Genomic DNA, 18,080 nt, shown 5'->3' on the forward strand with positions numbered 1-18,080 from the left:
CTCATTATAAGTTATAGGACCCACACCATACTTACAATATAAATCATATAGGGGAGTCCCAATCGGAGGAACCAGACAAGAGTCCTCTAATTGTGAGTCACTGTTGCAACTAAAACAAGACAACATTTTCCGACTTACCATTCTCAGTCCGGAACACAAAACAAACAAACACGGAACAAATTGTGCACTTGAACCAAGAACTTAGGCCTACCAAAAACGAACTGATGTATCGATACCCAAAACTGAACCAAATAGATTATCGTAACCAGAACAACTAGTGATAATCTTACGAAACCAAACCAAACCAAGAACCGATCAAGGATTTTTAACAATCCTCACAAAAGTAACCAGCTAGCTATCACTAAATACTTAACTGAGGCACTGAAGACGTCACCAAGGAGAAACCCGTCACGTTTCGCTGTACTAAGGACTGCACCACTTCGGGTCCAAGACAGGGCGACGGTCAAGGCAACGGCCCACTGCAGCCGTCCTGAACGGGAACCCTCGTGGAAGAGAACTTCAGGGCCACTTTTGCGATATGCCGGGATCGATGAAGTGGGGCGCCTCCCTCAGGAATCTTCACACGAAGCTTCTCGAACTCTTCAGGCTTTTGGACCGGTACCGAATGACGTCGCCCCACGTTGGGCGCCAATTGGAGTTCTGGACTTTTTGGTTCCGTCCAGAGGTGTCAGGGTACAACACCCAAAGACCCCGGAGTCCCACCTGCCTTGGTGCACAAATGAACAGAAACACGGGCTTCTCGATGGTGGCGTCAAAGACCAAAGGTTTATTACTGCAGGGACACAGAAGTCACAGAATCTACACACGGGCAGAATCTAGGAGACTGTTCGATTTGTACATTGAGGGTTGCTCCTTATATACCAAAAATTGTGCTCTAGGCAAATATTTCACATGTCGGTACATTCCCAAACCTTTTGTGTCTCTAAACAATAAATATTTGGCGTTACACAGGAACTGTCGATAATATCTGATACCAAACATCACGAAGAGGGGTTCCCACCAGTCCATCACAATCCCTTGTCAATATTGCATTCAAGACCCGGACCGCCTCATCGTAAAGTTCGTTACCTCCCCCTAATAAAGGCCCAGAAGGAAAGGAGCAGAGCCAGGTGCAGAAGATAGAAAACGGGATAAGAGATGTTTGTGGGTTGTAAATGGGCAAGGCTACCGGCTTCGGCCGCCTAATCATGATCAGGTACAATGGACAGGAAAACCAGTTCAGGTGGGCTGGCCTCGGGCAGAGGAGGCAGCCTTTGTCGAGTCATGCAGCTTCAGCGTGATCTGGTTTAAGGTGCACGTGTCATGTAAGAGGTGAATCTCCGGCTAAGGCTACGTGTCTTTAATCAAAGTGAAGTGAATGAAATGATCAGAGGCTATTGCATATGTGAGGGCAAGGAACCACAAAAATGGCGGCCACGATCTAAGATGGATGCCGTGTGTATATCAGAAATGTGTCAGTGGAAGGAGTGCTCTTGCTCGTAGCGTAGCGAAAACACTAGGATATACTAAATGGATCATTTGCGGTTCGCTGATACTAATTTTATGTATTTCCGACAAACTTGAAAACACGGGTTCAAGTCGTCACGGAACCGTCACGGAACCTCAGTCCTAAAACTGAGCTCCTGGTCCAGCCATATCCCAAGGCTCTTTACTTCGGGTTTGGGGGATGGCGGGGTTCCCATGCATGATGGCCAGGGAAGGGGAGTGGGGATTTTCTTTGGGTTTCCCAGGAGGAGTATTTCTGATTTCTCCCCGTTCAGTTTTAATCGGGAATCGCACATCCACTGGTGTACCTTTTCCAGACAACTGAATAGATTAGAGAGGGCGTTGTCTGATTGGTTGAGGGAAACGACGAGCTGGGTGTCGTCAGCATACATTATTGATTTAATGCCAAAAGGCTTGACAACATCCTCGAGTGGCTCCATGTACACATTAAAAAGTGTGGAGCTCAGGGAGGATCCCTGAGGCACCCCACACTTGAGTGCTTGAGCCTTGGAGGTGGAGTACCCATCTGCTACTTGAAAAGACCTGTCTTCAAGGAAGGATGAGATCCAGGCTAATGCGGAATCCTCAACTCCTATCAGCCCAAGACGGTGAACAAGGGTTGCGTGGTCCACCGTGTCGAAGGCGGCACTCAGGTCGAGGAGGATCACTGCCACTGATCCTCCTGCGTCCAATATGCCCCTGGCTTCTTCGACTACGGCTAACAGTGCGGTGTCGGTCCCTTGTCCTGGTCTGAAGCCTGTCTGGGACTGGCGGAGGAGGTGATTGGTTTCTAGGAACTCAGAGAGATGTTGGTTTGCTACTCGCTCGGCGATTTTGCTGATAGCCGGTAACAGTGAGATCGGTCTATAATTAGATGGGTCTGTGGGGTCTAGATGCGTTTTTTTTATGAGAGCCTTGACTGTGGCTTTTTTCCAGTTTGCCGGGACTGTGCCGTTTTTGAAAGAGGCGTTGATCAAGTTGGTGAGAGGGGGGGCTATGGTGGAAGCAACTAGCTTCAGTTTACTGATCGGGGCTGGATCTGATGGAGCACCACTTTTGACTTTATGTAGGACGTTAAGAAACGTTTCGGTGGTGATTTGGGGGAAGGAGGATAGCCTCGGGGTGTCTTGGCGGGGGAGATGGTTAGGGCGTCCTAGTGCGATCGGAGCAGGCGGGAGGGAAATCAGGATTTTTTCGATTTTTTTCGAGAAAAATTCGGCCATCTGATTACATTTTGCGCCGTCCAAGTCTGGTGGTGACGGTGGGTCCTGAATTTTGGTGAGGAGCTTAACTATCCGATAGGTCTCTTTTGCGGAATTCGCCGCTGAGGCTATTTGCTCCTCGAAATGGGAGGCCTGAGCTGTTTTAAGTGCGTTTTTATAGAGCCTAATATGAATTTTATATTCACTTCTGTCTTCTGGGTTCCAGTTCTTTCTCCATTGGCGCTCAAGCCTTTTGCCTTTCTTTCTTAATTCGCGTAGTTCATCAGTGAACCACGGTAGTTTGGAGGATTTCCTGGAGGAAGGGAGAGTTTTGAGTGGCAGGACTGTGTTAAGGGAGTCGCTAATCCATTTATGTAATTGGATTTCAGCTTTAGACGGATCTGGGTCTACTGTAGGTAGAGTGGAGGACAGAGAGCGTTCCCATAGGATTGTGTCTAGTTTTTTCCATGGGCGTGAAGGGGCCCGGGAGCGAGGAATATCCGCCATCTTCCCTGGAAGTTGGAATTTAAAAGGAACCAAGAAGTGGTCTGACCAGGGAAGGGGCAGGGGAGTTTGAGCAGATAGTTTGGAAAGGTTAGAAAAAATGGGATCCAGTAAATGTCCTTTCGTATGAGTGGGATCATTACTGAGAAGTTGTAGATTAGGGTTAAATTAACATTATAGTTAGGTGAATTTTTCAGTGACAACATTAACGTTTTGAACTAAAAAACACACAGAAATTCACCAGTTATAGTTAGCTGAGCTAACTATAACTTGCGCCCACCACGCACTGCTTATGACCTCACATATTGCATCAATCATGACATGTTGAATGACATCATTTATGATATCACTGCTAACATCTCGAAGGGAAATAGTTCAAAAGACCACTCGCAGTGGGAGGGAACATTTTTAAAGCTCCCATCCGCTGAGATCAGACTTGTTGTTTACTTCCGCGTCCCACATCCCTACTTTAAGTAATTTCGACCCCAGAAGTGGGCTCCCTGGGGCCTTTACAGGCTCAAGGAGGGGGGGAATCACGCAACCCCTCCCCACTTTAAGTAATTTTGGCCCCAATGGTGGGCTCCTCAGGGTCTTTACAGGCTCAGGGAGGGAGGCCACACAGCCCCCCTCTCCATATAAACTAATTTTGGCCCCAGGGGTGGGCTCCTCTGGCCTCTGCAGAGTCAGGGAGGAGGTCCACAGGGTCCCATCCCCTTCTTTCATGATTTCAGCCCCAGGAGTGGGCTAACAGGGCCTTTAATGGCTCAGGGAGAAGAGCCAAAGCCAAGCAACTCCCCTCCTCATTATGAATACAGCAGCAGGGTTGCACTTCCCGAGAAATAAACTTTTTAAATGAGGTCTGTCTGCAATTTTGTTTGTTGATCCCGCTGGATAGAGGCATTTTTTGCCAAACTATTTTTGTTCTAGACCCAATGGGGTGGGGGTCCCCTCCTTTTCCCCCTTATGCTGTTTTTCTTTTTTTACTTCAGGACAAGGGACTAAGTCCCTGAGTCCTGTACTGGCTGCCAGCAACCCCTTTCTCAATTTACTGGCAACCAATCCGATTGCTCACTCCCAGAAAAGTCTGACTCGCGTAGCAGCGAGATGGCCCAAGGGAAATACAGCTCCCTGCGGCCAATCAGAATGCTCCTTTTTTTCAAATTGGCATTGCGGATCCAACCGTCCAGATAATCAATTATTTTTTACCCTTAATTTCTCAAAAACGACTGATTAGATTTACACGAAATCACAAAAAGCACAATCTGCTGACCAATATCTAGCTTCCTGCCTATTTAGGTATATTAACTGTTAGACGTGGCTTTTACAGCGGGTTTCTGCCCAGATTTTTTGCTTTATAGCCTTCTGTTTCTGACCTGTTTTTGTCGGTTTTATGACTCTGGGTACTTTACCATTACTGATCAGTGCAAAAATGCATATGCTCTCCCTGTAAATTGTATGTATGGATTGGTGCTTCCACAATTGGCTAATTTGATTTACTAGTCAGTCCCTAGTACAGTGCACTGTGTGTGCCCAGGGCCTGTAAATCAAATGCTGCTGGTGGGCCTGCAGCACTGATTGTGCAACCCACATAAGCAGCCTGTAAATGTAACTCAGCCTGCCATTGCAGTGCCTGTGTGCAGTCTAGTACTGCCATGTTGACTTGGCCAGTGCACCCACTTGCCAAGCCTTAACCTTCCAGTTTCTTGCATGTTAGTCACCCCTAAGGTAGGCCCAAGGTACCCCTGTGGGCAGGGTGTAGTGTATGTGAAAGGTAGGACATGCCCTGATGTGTGTGGCATGTCCTGATAGTGAAATACTGCCAATTTTGTTTTTCACTATTGTTAGGCTATCTATTCCCACAAGATAGAAGGGGGAGTATGTGTATAACATCTTATAAGCAGAACTGCCTCTGGGAATCAGATAGGAAAATAATGTGTAGTATGCCTGAACTCAGAATGTTAAAATGCAGCTTTTAGTGAGGGTGATTTTTACATTCTATGTTTGAAAATACCACTTTTAGAAAGTTGGTATTTTCTTGCTTATCCATCCAGTGTTCCATATAAATTATATACACGGGATAACAAGACCTACATAACCCGTTAAGCCCGTAAATCATGTGACAGATTGGCCCAAGAAATGAAACTCACCGGGCTTTTAAATATGACATATAAGCGAAACAATCGCAGTGAGGCTTCAGGATGTCAAAATAAATTGCCAATAATAACATATGTCCGTGGGCATCTAAATATGGGACATGAGCTAATAACCACCGCCTGATAACTTTAATTGATATGTGAACACAAGTTTAAGAAGCTAATGGCAATATATTTGATTTTAACTTTACAGATAGGAACCCCTGACGAAGGGCCAGAAAGGCTTGAAATGCATTGGGTTAAATACTATCATATTTCCTTGGAGCAAGGGATTTTACATGCTGTATCAAAGGCGATTGGGCATTATACACGCATTTGAAAATTGAAATCACCTTGGTTTGAACATATCAACAAACGAACAATAAACTGTCTTAAATATGGAACATATAAAGTGGACTGTGGATTAATTGGTTTACGAGGAAGGTTACCTAACCTGTACAACGTGATGCATCCTGGAACTGATAGTACTTTGTATATCAGTGCTCTGTTTCGACTAATAACCACAGTGACATTACCTCAGTATGGAAGATTAAATTGCCGATAATAACAGATATACGTGTTTATGTCAAAGTCACGGCCATTTTTTAATATATGAAGGGTTCCTCGACTTTGCATTTAAAGAACTACAAACACGGGAGAAAAAAACTACATATCCCGGTATGCACGCGTATCACGTGACCGACGTCACGGAAAACGAGACACTTTGGGCTTTCAAATATGGTGCACACTCTTCGTTCAGCGCCCCCCCAGACAGTTTGGGCGACTGCCGGGAGACACCGACGGAGAGGTGAGTGATGCCTCAGTAGCGTAGTTGTTGAAACGCTTTAGGAGGCATACGTACCGGTATGAAGTGCGTGCTTGATTTGTTTAATGCCTTTAGACGCTGAGATGCGGGTCTAATGACACCACACACGGTTGTTTATATGGCTCTCTGACAAGTGATTGCGGGTTCTATAACTCCATTGGGTAAATAGGGGGGCGCACAGGGGCCTCTACAAAGATGTAAACCAGTTTAGAGATTGCCAACGTGGATGCGCAATTTTGCGCGACTTTGCAATTTACAACCCACGTGGCCACGTGAATGCTCAATCGAGTTTGGCCTCACTATCGTGTGGTTTAGAAAGTTTTGCTCTAATGAACTGTCATAGTTCTTACATTCAATGCTGGCCAATGACCTCCATGAACGAAATCAAAAACCTAGCCATTGGATATTGTGGAAAAACGTGAGAATTGTAAACCGTACTTTCTATAACATGGATGCGGTTTATGAAATAGCACATGGGAGTTATACATACCAACAGAATTCCTGGTGTGAAACGATTGATAAATATAAAGCCATGATTGTCTTCCTTACATTCTAACTTCTCTGATTTAGAGCGGTGCTCCTTTTACCTGAGCTGCAGCCAGGTGGGGTGAAGCGCAACAACCACAACTAATGGGTGAGTGGTTTGGAATAAATGTAATCCCCAGTTTGTGCGATTCGGACGCATTGCATAATGAAAGGTTGTACTATACTAATATGACACACCTTGTGAATGTGACATAATGTTGTCTTTCTGTTGTTTGTTCTATATGTCGCTCCTGTGGATGTCGTATCTCTGGTACGGTGCGGTAACAGTATGTGGTTGAACATATAACCTGGACATTGCAGGTGATATCTTTTATTATTTCACAAAAAGCAGTAGTTAATTTACAACGGGTCCTGACGAATGCATGAAACTCTTTTCGTAGATATGCTGAAACATGTTGACCACTACTGATGACGGATATTATGTTAAATCTGTGTTTGCACTTGTTTTTTAGATTTGGAGGACCGGGAGATAACAATAAATCATTTATATCTACCCAGCTCATCCAATTTTAATGCTTTTCACTATTCACTTTCTTTATACCTCACACTTCTTTTTTCAGTTGCCACATTAACACTGATAATTTCAATTATACCTCCCTCCATTAACACGTTTATTTCCTAAACGGTCACGGTAACAACTGACCGGCCGTTCTGTTTTGTCTCCTGGGCAAGGAGAACCCAAATGATGTGAAAGAGGGCGGTACAGTGTGGCTTCTGATGGGAATTTTTCCCTATGCCCTTGAGTCTTAACTCGATCACTATCACACCTAGTCCGCACTGTCTGTTCCCACCTTTGTTATCTGTATGGTGTCTGGGTTGGTGCCCACAGTGAATGACACAATTGTTTTGACCTCTAGGTACCCTTTGTGTGTTGAGATATCCATCCAGTGTACCTCTGCTAGGATGTGTATTAACTGTCTGGTGTTGGAGTGACAGGGGCTGGGGCTGTGCAGTGGCTCCAGAGAGTCTGGATGAGTCAGCACTAGGTTGAATAGGCCTGGTCTGCATTTGGAATGGTGGGAGGACTAGCACCTGCACCTGAATAGGGCTGTGCCTGCCTTCCACAATGATGGCTCTGCCCCCCTGTGGTGTGTCTGGAGCCAGGGCTCACACTGACAATGGAAGTTGTTGTGCACTTGCAAAGTGACCCAGAATTGGTTTGGACTGGGCTCAGAGCCCTTGGCCAGTAGATAAGAAGGAGATTTTCTGTATAAAAAGAAGGGCCCAGACCCCAGACTTTCAGATCACTTCTGGGAAATCAAGAGGAACCTTTGCCAAGGAGAAGAGCTGGAGAAACTGAGTAAGACTACTGCCACTGTGCTGTTTGCTGTCTGGGTTTGGCCTACAGTGGCTACTTTCTGCCAAAGAAAGGGAAAAAGGACTTTGCTATTTGCTGTGTCTCCTGCTTGAGGAAGATCTCCATGGGCTTGAAGAAGAGCTTGCCTCCTGTTCTGAAGTCTCAGGTACACAAAGTCTTCACCCCGAGCTCTCTTGAACTTCCTTGTTGGAGTTATGACCTGACCAGAGGTGCCTGTGGCTGCTCCGGTCCTCAGCAGGTTGTTCTGGCTATTGGGAGCTGGAAAAGCAATGCAACAACAAGAAGCTTGATGCATCTGCACCTGTTTCCGACGCATCTCAAAGTAATCGCCGCAGCACCTGCCCGCGGCTCGAGAAATTGTCGCACGCATCATCGAGTGCACCGATCTCCGAAGTCCACACCGATTCTGACGCAAGCCCCGCTGTGCAGCTTCAAGAAACCACGCATCATCCCGGATCGTCACATCACATCGAGGCGCCAGGTCTGATGGATCGTTGGGGGACGCAGTAAGAAACCAACGCATCACCTCCCCATGTAGTAAGAAACTGACGCATCACCTCCTCTCCGGTAAGGAACCAACGCACCACCTCCCCTGCACAGCAGTAAGGAACTGACCCATCACCTCTCCCGGAGCAAGGAACCAATGTATCACCTTCACTGAGTGTAAGGAACCGACGCATCACCTTCCCGGCTGGACTTTTTGTTTGTGTGCGCAACACAACCAAGGTACTTTGTGTGAAAAGTGTTGCATCTGCAATTTGTTTTGAACTGCACTATTTCTGCCATTTGAAAGTCATATTTATATTACTGTATTGTGGATTTTTGTTGTTTGGTCTTGTTTGGTTTAGATAAAGATTACTTCTTTTTCTAAACTGGGGTGGTGTCCATTTGTAGTATTTTCTCTGTATTACTGTATGTGTTCACAAATGCTTTGCACACTGCCTCTGAGATAAATAAGCCTGTCTGCTCATGCCATGCTATCAGGTGGGTGAGCAGGGGTTATTTTAGAAGTGCATCCCCCTTACCCTGAATAGAAGTCAGGGTCCCTATTTGGACAAAGGTGCCTACCTCTGCCAACTAGAGACCCACATTTCAAACAATAACATTTAGCAGTTTTTGCTGTAGCCTTTCTTCAAGAAGTTTCTGGAAAGTGCATGGGGATTTTGGTTTTTGGAACCCCCCTGTTTTCTTGTCCGTACTCAATGGATCACATCAAAACTTTCCATTTCAGTCAAAAAGTAGCACCCTTTTGGAAAGTTTCATGGAAAATTGTCAAACGGTGCAAAAGTTGTTAGCAATACAAAAAGCGCTTTTCCTATGGAACAGCTGACCTAACTATAACTCCACAACAGATCCCAATGAATCAAAGTTAATCAGTCCCTTTCCAATTTCTCACCTGTCACACTAGTGGTCCCAAAGGGATCAATGCTCTCTCCCATCCTCTTTAACCTATTCATGGAGCCACTAACTGAAATTCTGAAGCGATACAACATCCACTATCACATGGATGCAGACGACACCCAATTGTACTTGAAAATCTCTTCCCCTGAAGATATCCGGCCTCTTAACACAACTCTTAAAAAAACTCAAAACTGGCTGACACACAACCACCTCAAACTTAATGCTAATAAAACTGAATTTCTCATAATCGGCCCACCCAAACAGTCCTCTGAGATTGGTGAATGGATGAAGCAGCTATCAGCTCTTAATTGCCTTTTACACCTTATTCATTCCATGCGATCTCTAGAAATAACCCTTGACAAGAGCTTGAATTTGGAGGAGCAAATCAGTATGGACACTAAAGGAGCCAACTTCCAAATGACTTCCTAAGGAAAAAAAAAGGATTGAGTTACAAAATGCCTGCATGACCCATTCAACCCTTCACTTCAAACCCCAGAGGTACCTTGCTCAAAATCTTGACTCATTCGGAAGCTGTAGATCTTGTAGAAGCACGAGCACCTTACTGCTGAAACCACAGAAATTATATAAAAAGAAATTGTGTAATTGAGCCTTCTCGGATATTGCCCAGAGGATCTGGAACTCCCTTCCCCTGAAATCAGACTGATCCCCTCAGCCATATATTTTTCAAAGGAAGTCATATTGCTACTAATTAACTTGATTTTTGATTTAAGGATCATGTTCTCTATTAGCCGGCCACATGTAAATGTAAATGTTGCTATACCCCTATAAAGTAGTGGACTTTCTAAGATCAATGTAGGAAGCCCGCTTGGTATATACTATAACAGAAAGAGGTATAGTATGCACAGAGTCCAGTGGGTGCCCAAAGGTATGGCAGAGGTTAAAGTAGATAATACCTTACTCTCAATTGAGTGGTAGCTGGGCTGAGCAGCTAGGCTTATCACAGGGTAGTGTGAATGCATTTGTTGTGCACACCAATACAAGACAGGGACACATACTCAATGACTAACCCCAGACTAATGTTTTGTAAACATATTTCTTAGTTACTTTTATTGTAGGAACCAATCGAACTCAGGAATAGGCAGGCAATACTTTCAAAAGGCTAAAAGTAATACTTTGTGGTCTTGGAAGTACTTTGGTATTGTTAATTTGAGGCACTAACATTCAGTACTGGTACAAGATATACTGTGGCAGGTAATCAATAGAGTGCAATTCAGTCATAGGGAATAAAACAGTGTTATGCCTCAGCGGGTAAGTACACGACTTACGTTGTCAGTGTTTGAGGGTTAGTCCAACATTGGGAAAGGGTTAGTTCGAGCTGGACACTGCACCTCCAGTGACACTGGGACTGCCAGGTGGAGAGTTCAGTATCTACTCCACGGTGGTCGATACCAGCAATGATGTTTGCTCTTGCGGTCAGCCGAGAACAATAGGGGTAAATGGAACTCAGTAGGTTGCCAATGCCGGGACTGTCACGTTCGATATCAGAGAGTCAATGTAGATCGAAGGGAGGCATGACCAGCCCAGCAGTTGCAGTCGCGGTCTTAAGGATGGAGATGCACAGGGGATGGAGGGGATCTGCTGAGGTTGTGCCATCTCGGAGAGGAAGCTGTCGAGCAGGCAGGGCAATAGGAGGCCAGCAGGGCCACTTGGAGGAGGGTACCGGCTCTCAGGAATGGAGCTGGGATCAGCTTGGATCGTTGGGTCGAGAGGATCCCTCTAAGTTTTGAAAGCCATCCAGTTGCTGTGCTATCTTATAGCAGGGCAGAGTAGCGTCAACACAAGTGTTGGTCCTCTACCTCTACAGTCCTGTGGTTCTTTCTATAGTAGTGAGTCACGTCAACATTAGTGTCGGTCCTTAACTACTATGGTCTTGGTAGCGGCAGACGGTGGGGACTAGCGCCTCTAGCCCAAATGGGGGTTTTTGGAGATTTTTCGAAGGCTGGAAGGTCTCTGAGCTTTCTTGGAAACCCAGCAGGGTTTCTGGAAGAACAGCAGGTCCAGTTGCCGAGCCAGCTGGGTTCTTGCTGAGTTCTTTCTGCAGCTGTTCAGTTCCTAGTCCAACAGCAGTCTTCTTCCGTCTTCTTCTTTGGTCCGTCGAATCTGAGGAACAAGGTTCAGGGAAGCCCTTAAATACTACATTTAAGGGCGTTACCAAGGTCAGGGGGCAGTAACCAATGGCTACTGTCCCCTAGGATGACTACACCCTTTGGGTGAACCCTCCCTTTGGGCAAAGGGGTACATCCCTGTTCCCTTTGGGCCTAATTCTCCAATTCAAGATGTAGAATCTCTAAGAGAAGGGTTCACCTCAGCTCCTGGTGACCCTAGGGGTGTGCAAGGCAGAGGTAGACACTCGACTCTGATTACTAATTTTCCCGCCTGTCCTGTCACCGAAAGTGGGTCCTGGACAGTGGGATGGGCTTCTATCCTAGTTGGAACTGCCCAAATCAGCACATCACACAGTAGGAGACTTTGAGGCTCACCATCAAGTGTTGCTGTTCCTGCAAGGGGGAGGGGTGAAGCACCTCCACGCAGAGTAGACTTTGTTCCTGACCACCGAGTGCACCAAGGCTCTCACCCCATGTGGTCAGAAACCTCTCAGGCAGGGACCAGTCAGGCAATACACTAGAAGTTGGACGTTCATCAGGGGCATCTCTACGATGTCCTCTGAGTGCATTTTCTAATAAATACAACACTGGCATCAGTGTGGGTTTATTATGCTGAGACGTTTGGTAACAAACTTCCCAGTTTTCAGTAAGGCCATTATGGAGCTGTGGAGTTCGTAATGTCACACTTCCAGCCCATATACTCAAAATGGCTTGACCGCACGTACAATGTCTGTGAATGGCACTGACACTGTAGGGGCATATTGCTCATGCAGGCATGCCAGCACCTGCGGTACGGTGCACCCTGCCTTAGGGCTGTAAGGCCGACTAGAGTGGTGACTTAGCCTTGCCATAAGCAGTGTTGCTGGACATGGCACACAGGGTTGTGTGCCATGTCAACCCATCAATTTAGTCTGCACCAAAACATGCAACCTGCAATGGCAGTGTGTGAGTGTTAAGGTGAGGGGTCTTTGAGGATGGTATAATACATGCTGCAGTCCTTCAGGGGCCCTTTCTGGTCACAGGGCCCTCAGTGCCAGTGGTATCCTTTACAAGGGACAAAGGTACGTTATTAGAAAATAACACTGGTAATGAGGCCTGTTTAGCAGGGTCCCAGCACACATTTGGTCAAGTTGGCATCAGGTATCTGGCAAAAACTTAGGGGATAACCATGCTAAAAGGGGCACTTTCCTACAATCATGTATATTAATATTTAGTGGGTAAATTGTTCTCTGTTTTGGCTGCCTACCTCCTGTTGGGACCAGCAGTTCTTGCTTCACTCTAGTTTTTAATATTTGTTTTACTGTTTCTTCCTTCCTGACCACTTGTGAAGTGATCTGATAAGCACTTGGTCATGTTCGCGCTATATAAAACTTTATAAATGAATAATAAATAATAAATAACTACATAGTGGCAATATATAAGAAATATACATATATATATATACAGTGAATATATATATATATATATATATATATATATATATATTCACTGAAAAAACCATAGGTTTCACACCAGTTATAGTTAGGAATTAGCATTTAAAAAACCTATTAAATTCACTGACAAAACCAGTTATAGTTAGCTGGAAATTTTACTGATATAAAACCAATGAAATTCCACGTTATAGTTAGTTGGACTCACTATAACTTGCGCGTGCAATGCACTGCTGATGACGTCACATATTACATCACTCATGACATGGTCAGTGACATCACTCATGACATCACTGATGACACCATCCAGTGAATATGTGTCTTTCTGAAAAATAAATATTAGTGAGTAATGTTTAAATATTTAAATATATATATTATTGTTTCACTTTGTTTATAAGTGGCTACATGTGTTGGTAAGTAGCTACATGCGTATGTATATGGGTTATTAGATGTTTCTCTTAGTATCAGTATGAGTGTCTATATGGTTTGGTGGGGGTATTACTTAGCACATAGATGCATGAGTGACTGACTCGCTGTTTGTATGTGTTTTGAAGACAGCATATGTGCAGGACTGTATAGATGGATGAGTGTGTATATGTGTATGTTAGTGAGTGAATGACTGTCTCACTAGTGTCTTTATCAGTAACTACATATGTTTTAATCTAGTATATGTGAATATTGATGTATATAAGTGAGTATATGTGAGAGTAAGAGATTGTAAGAGTTCCTGTTTAAATAAGTATGTGTTTCTATAAGTGATTGTTTAAGAGAATAAATATGTGTATTTTTCAATACAAGTAAGGTGGAAGTGTGTGTATAACTCTATATTCAAATAAATGGATGTTCAATAGTTTATTTGCACGTGTGAGTATGTGTGTGAGTAACTTTTGGATGACTGTCGGTGTGTAACAGGATGTATAGGTGTATCACTTCATATGATAAGTGAGTATATGTATGAGTGACTATATAGAACTGTTGGTGAATGACTGGATGTGCATATAGATGGTGGAATTACTGAATTGCTTGTTGTAACTGATATGGGTATCTCCATTTTTTTTAAAATTTCAGTTTCTATTTTTGAATATGTGTTTCAAGGGTTACATTACAGTGAAAGGAGGTCTGTCACTATGTCACAAGGATGGTGTCATCAGTGATGTCATGAGTGATGTCACTGACCATGTCATGAGTGATGTAATATGTGACGTCATCAGCAGTGCATTGCACGCGCAAGTTATAGTGAGTCCAACTAACTATAACGTGGAATTTCATTGGTTTTATATCAGTAAAATTTCCAGCTAACTATAACTGGTTTTGTCAGTGAATTTAATAGGTTTTTTAAATGCTAATTCCTAACTATAACTGGTGTGAAACCTATGGTTTTTTCAGTGAATTTCAAAGGTTTTTTAAATGCTAATTCCTAACTATAACTGGTGTGAAACCTGTGGTTTTTTCAGTGAATTTCAAAGGTTTTTTTAATGCTAACTCCTAACTATATAAGACCTGAAAGCCCACCAGGAATCTCCAGTATGCGCCAGGGGACTGCATTGCAGAGAGGTGTAATGAAGCCACAACCCTTTTTACACCTCTCTGCAACGCAGCCCCCGTGCATGTTTGAAGAGGGGAAACTAATTCCCCTTGCATACTGGGGGCCCCTGGGGGCCTATTAGCCCACCTGGAACCTCCAGTATGCGCCTGGGGCTGCATTGCAGAGGTGTAATGAGACTATGCCCCTTGTTACACCTCTCTGCAACGCAGCCCACTGCCGCGTTTGCAGAGGGGGAACTAATTCCCCTTGCATTCTGGGGGTCCCTGGGGTCAACTAGTCCACCAGGAGCCTCCAGTATGCACGAGGGAGCTGCATTGCAGAGAAGTGTAATGAGGCCACACCCTTGTTACACCTCTCTGCAATGCAGGCCACTGGCGCCTTTGCAGAGGGGGGACTAATTCCCCTTGCATACTGGGGGTCCCTGGATCATATCTGCCCAAACACCGATATTCCGAACGATTGTAAATGACTTTTCTTGAGAAACATTTGGATTTGGATTATCATGTCCTATACTTTGGAATTTTTGAAAGACTGACTTTGAGGATGCTATAAATTACTCAAGTCTGCCCGAATTGTGTGGGTAAAATTGATACCTAGTCACTTTTAATAAGAATATACTTATGTCTCGTCTAACATTTGGAAGAAATATCTAGTTATATGACAACGGGATACCGACATAACTTGAAGGAAATAAGAACGCCCTGAAGAAGTTCTGTTGTACAGAACGAAACGTTTCGGCTGGCTGTGGTACATAAACTTAAGGAAAATAAAAGCATTTGAATATACACCAAGATTCAGCGCTTCAATAAGTACTCTAAGTGATATGATTTGATTGGACTCATTGTGAAAGTGGTGCTGTGCCAAACTTTGGAATATTCTCCACTACTCTCTACTACTTACTCTCTCCCACTCTCTACTACTCACTCTCTACTGCTCTCTACTACTCACTCTACTACTTACTCTCTACTACTCTCTACTACTCAGTCTCTACTACTCACTCTCTACTACTCTCTACTACTCACTCTACTATTCACTCTACTACTCTCTACTACTCACTCTGCTACTCTCTCTACTGCTCTCTACTACTCTCTACTACTCACTCTCTACTCTCTATTACTCACTCTCTACTCTCTACCTCTCTACCTCTCTACCTCTACACCTCTACCTCTCTACCTCTCTCTACACGCACACATATAGACATATATGCATATATATATGTGCATATGCATTTATATATATGTATGTGTATATATAAAAAAAACAACTAAACATTTTTTTTTCTAATCAGCTACTTTTAAAACTGTCATTCTTTTTCCCCATGGTACACTCCCCGGTACGCTTACCGGTGCGCGTACCGGGCGCTCACCCCGCGAAAATCAAAAAAATTTTTTATTTTTTTTTTGCCCCGTGGGGCCCTTTTATGGCCCCCACATCAAACCTAGGGGGTCAAGGGGGGTCTACTCTGCCCCCTTATGGTCATTTCCCCCTTTGTTTTGGCCACCTCTTGTGTCTCGATCCTACCGAGACACAAGATGGCGGCCGCTCCGGACTGTTTAGAATGTTTACAGACCCCCCAGAGCCAATCAGCTTTCTCCGCGCAAGTCGCGTGACGCGCCCGGTGCGCGTACCGGGCGCTCACCCCGCGAAAATCAAAATTTTTTTTTATTTTTTTTTTGCCCCGTGGGGCCCTTTTATGGCCCCCACATCAAACCTAGGGGGTCAAGGGGGGTCTACTCTGCCCCCTTATGGTCATTTCCCCCTTTGTTTTGGCCACCTCTTGTGTCTCGATCCTACCGAGACACAAGATGGCGGCCGCTCCGGACTGTTTAGAATGTTTACAGACACCCCAGAGCCAATCAGCTTTCTCCGCGCAAGTCGCGTGACGCGCCCGGTGCGCGTACCGGTGCGCTTACCGGAGTGCTGCTATAGATATATATATTTTTTTGAACCTTAATTTCTCAAAATCCACTGGAGCACATATCTTGAGACATAGCAAAGGCACATCGGGCTACCAGTCCCTACAATTTTGCCAAGTTTGGTGGAAATCCATTCAGCCGTTCGGGCTAAAAGTGAAATCGACCGCCCTATGGAAATTAACATGGGGAAAACGCGTTTTGGGACCCCCCTTTTATCTCGGCCCCCGCTTGACGAATCCCCCCCAAACGTTCAGGGAAGGACCGGACCGCCATGAGACCATTTTCCTGAAAATTTCAGGCAGATTCGTCAACCGGCGCCAAAGTTATTCAAAATAGAATGTTGAGATTTAACATTGAAAATTATCCTAACTATAACTACCTACTGGCGACCGCCAGTAGGTAATATATATATATATATATATATATATATATATATATATGGGCGGGCGGGCGGGTTGTATGCACCTCCTGCTCACGCTACACTTTGTGCTTGGACTTTCGGTTGTTGGGGTCAAGAGGATCCAGGGCGAGATTCTTTGTTTCATCTTGCGGGCATCAACGTTTTGCAGAGCCCCCCTCACACAGACCGCCCCCCAGCATTACTCACCTGGGAGCCACTGTTGCATCCTGGGCTTTGGAGTCCGCTGATCATCTCGGACCCTGAACACTATCACCTGAGGATCCTGCTGACGGGCGGAGCTAACATTTACACCAATCCAGTGCGGAGGGGTGCACTCTAAACTGCAGAGCGTGAGGACTCCCGTTTTCACTACCGCAGGCGCTGAAGAGGCCACACCGGCCGAAATGCATCCGCCATTTATTTTGCAATAAAGATGTTTTGCCTTGAAAATCCCCGCAGAGGTTCCTGCTCCTTTCTTTGAGAGGAGCCGCGTTCTTCATATATATATATATATATATATATATATATATATATATATATATATATATATATATATACCTATGTTTTTTTCAGTGAATTTCTAAGGTTTTTTAAATGCTAATTCCTAACTATAACGTGGCTGAAACCTATGCTTTTTTCAGTGAATATATATATATATATATATATATATATATATATATATATATATATATATATATATATATATATATATTCACTGAAAAAAGCATAGGTTTCAGCCACGTTATAGTTAGGAATTAGCATTTAAAAAACCTTAGAAATTCACTGAAAAAACCATAGGTTTTGTATGAGTGAAATGTCCAGCTAACTATAACATGTGTGAAACCTATGGTTTTTTCAGTGAATTTCTAAGGTTTTTTAAATGCTAATTCCTAACTATAACGTGGCTGAAACCTATGCTTTTTTCAGTGAATATATATATATATATATATATATATATATATATATATATATATATATATATATATATATATATATTCACTGAAAAAAGCATAGGTTTCAGCCACGTTATAGTTAGGAATTAGCATTTAAAAAACCTTAGAAATTCACTGAAAAAACCATAGGTTTCACACATGTTATAGTTAGCTGGACATTTCACTCATACAAAACCATTGAAATTCCCCCGTTATAGTTAGTTCAGCTAACTATAACTCGCGCGCCCGAAATGCACTGCTGATGACATCACATATTACATCACTCATGACATGG

At 44.1% G+C, this 18,080-nt stretch overlaps 1 protein-coding gene and 1 pseudogene across 1 annotated transcript in view; both read right to left on the minus strand.

Moving 5' to 3' along the window:
* LOC147726700 (homeobox protein Hox-A9-like) overlaps positions 1-9,491 on the minus strand; it is a 38,952-nt pseudogene extending 29,461 nt beyond the window's left edge.
* CRHBP (corticotropin releasing hormone binding protein) overlaps positions 1-18,080 on the minus strand; it is a 206,258-nt gene that overhangs the window by 171,730 nt on the left and 16,448 nt on the right. The gene's annotated exons all lie outside the window — the stretch shown is intronic.

Source organism: Lissotriton vulgaris, chromosome 3_1, assembly GCF_964263255.1.
Source record: "Lissotriton vulgaris chromosome 3_1, aLisVul1.2, whole genome shotgun sequence".
In the NCBI taxonomy this organism is placed as follows: domain Eukaryota; kingdom Metazoa; phylum Chordata; class Amphibia; order Caudata; family Salamandridae; genus Lissotriton; species Lissotriton vulgaris.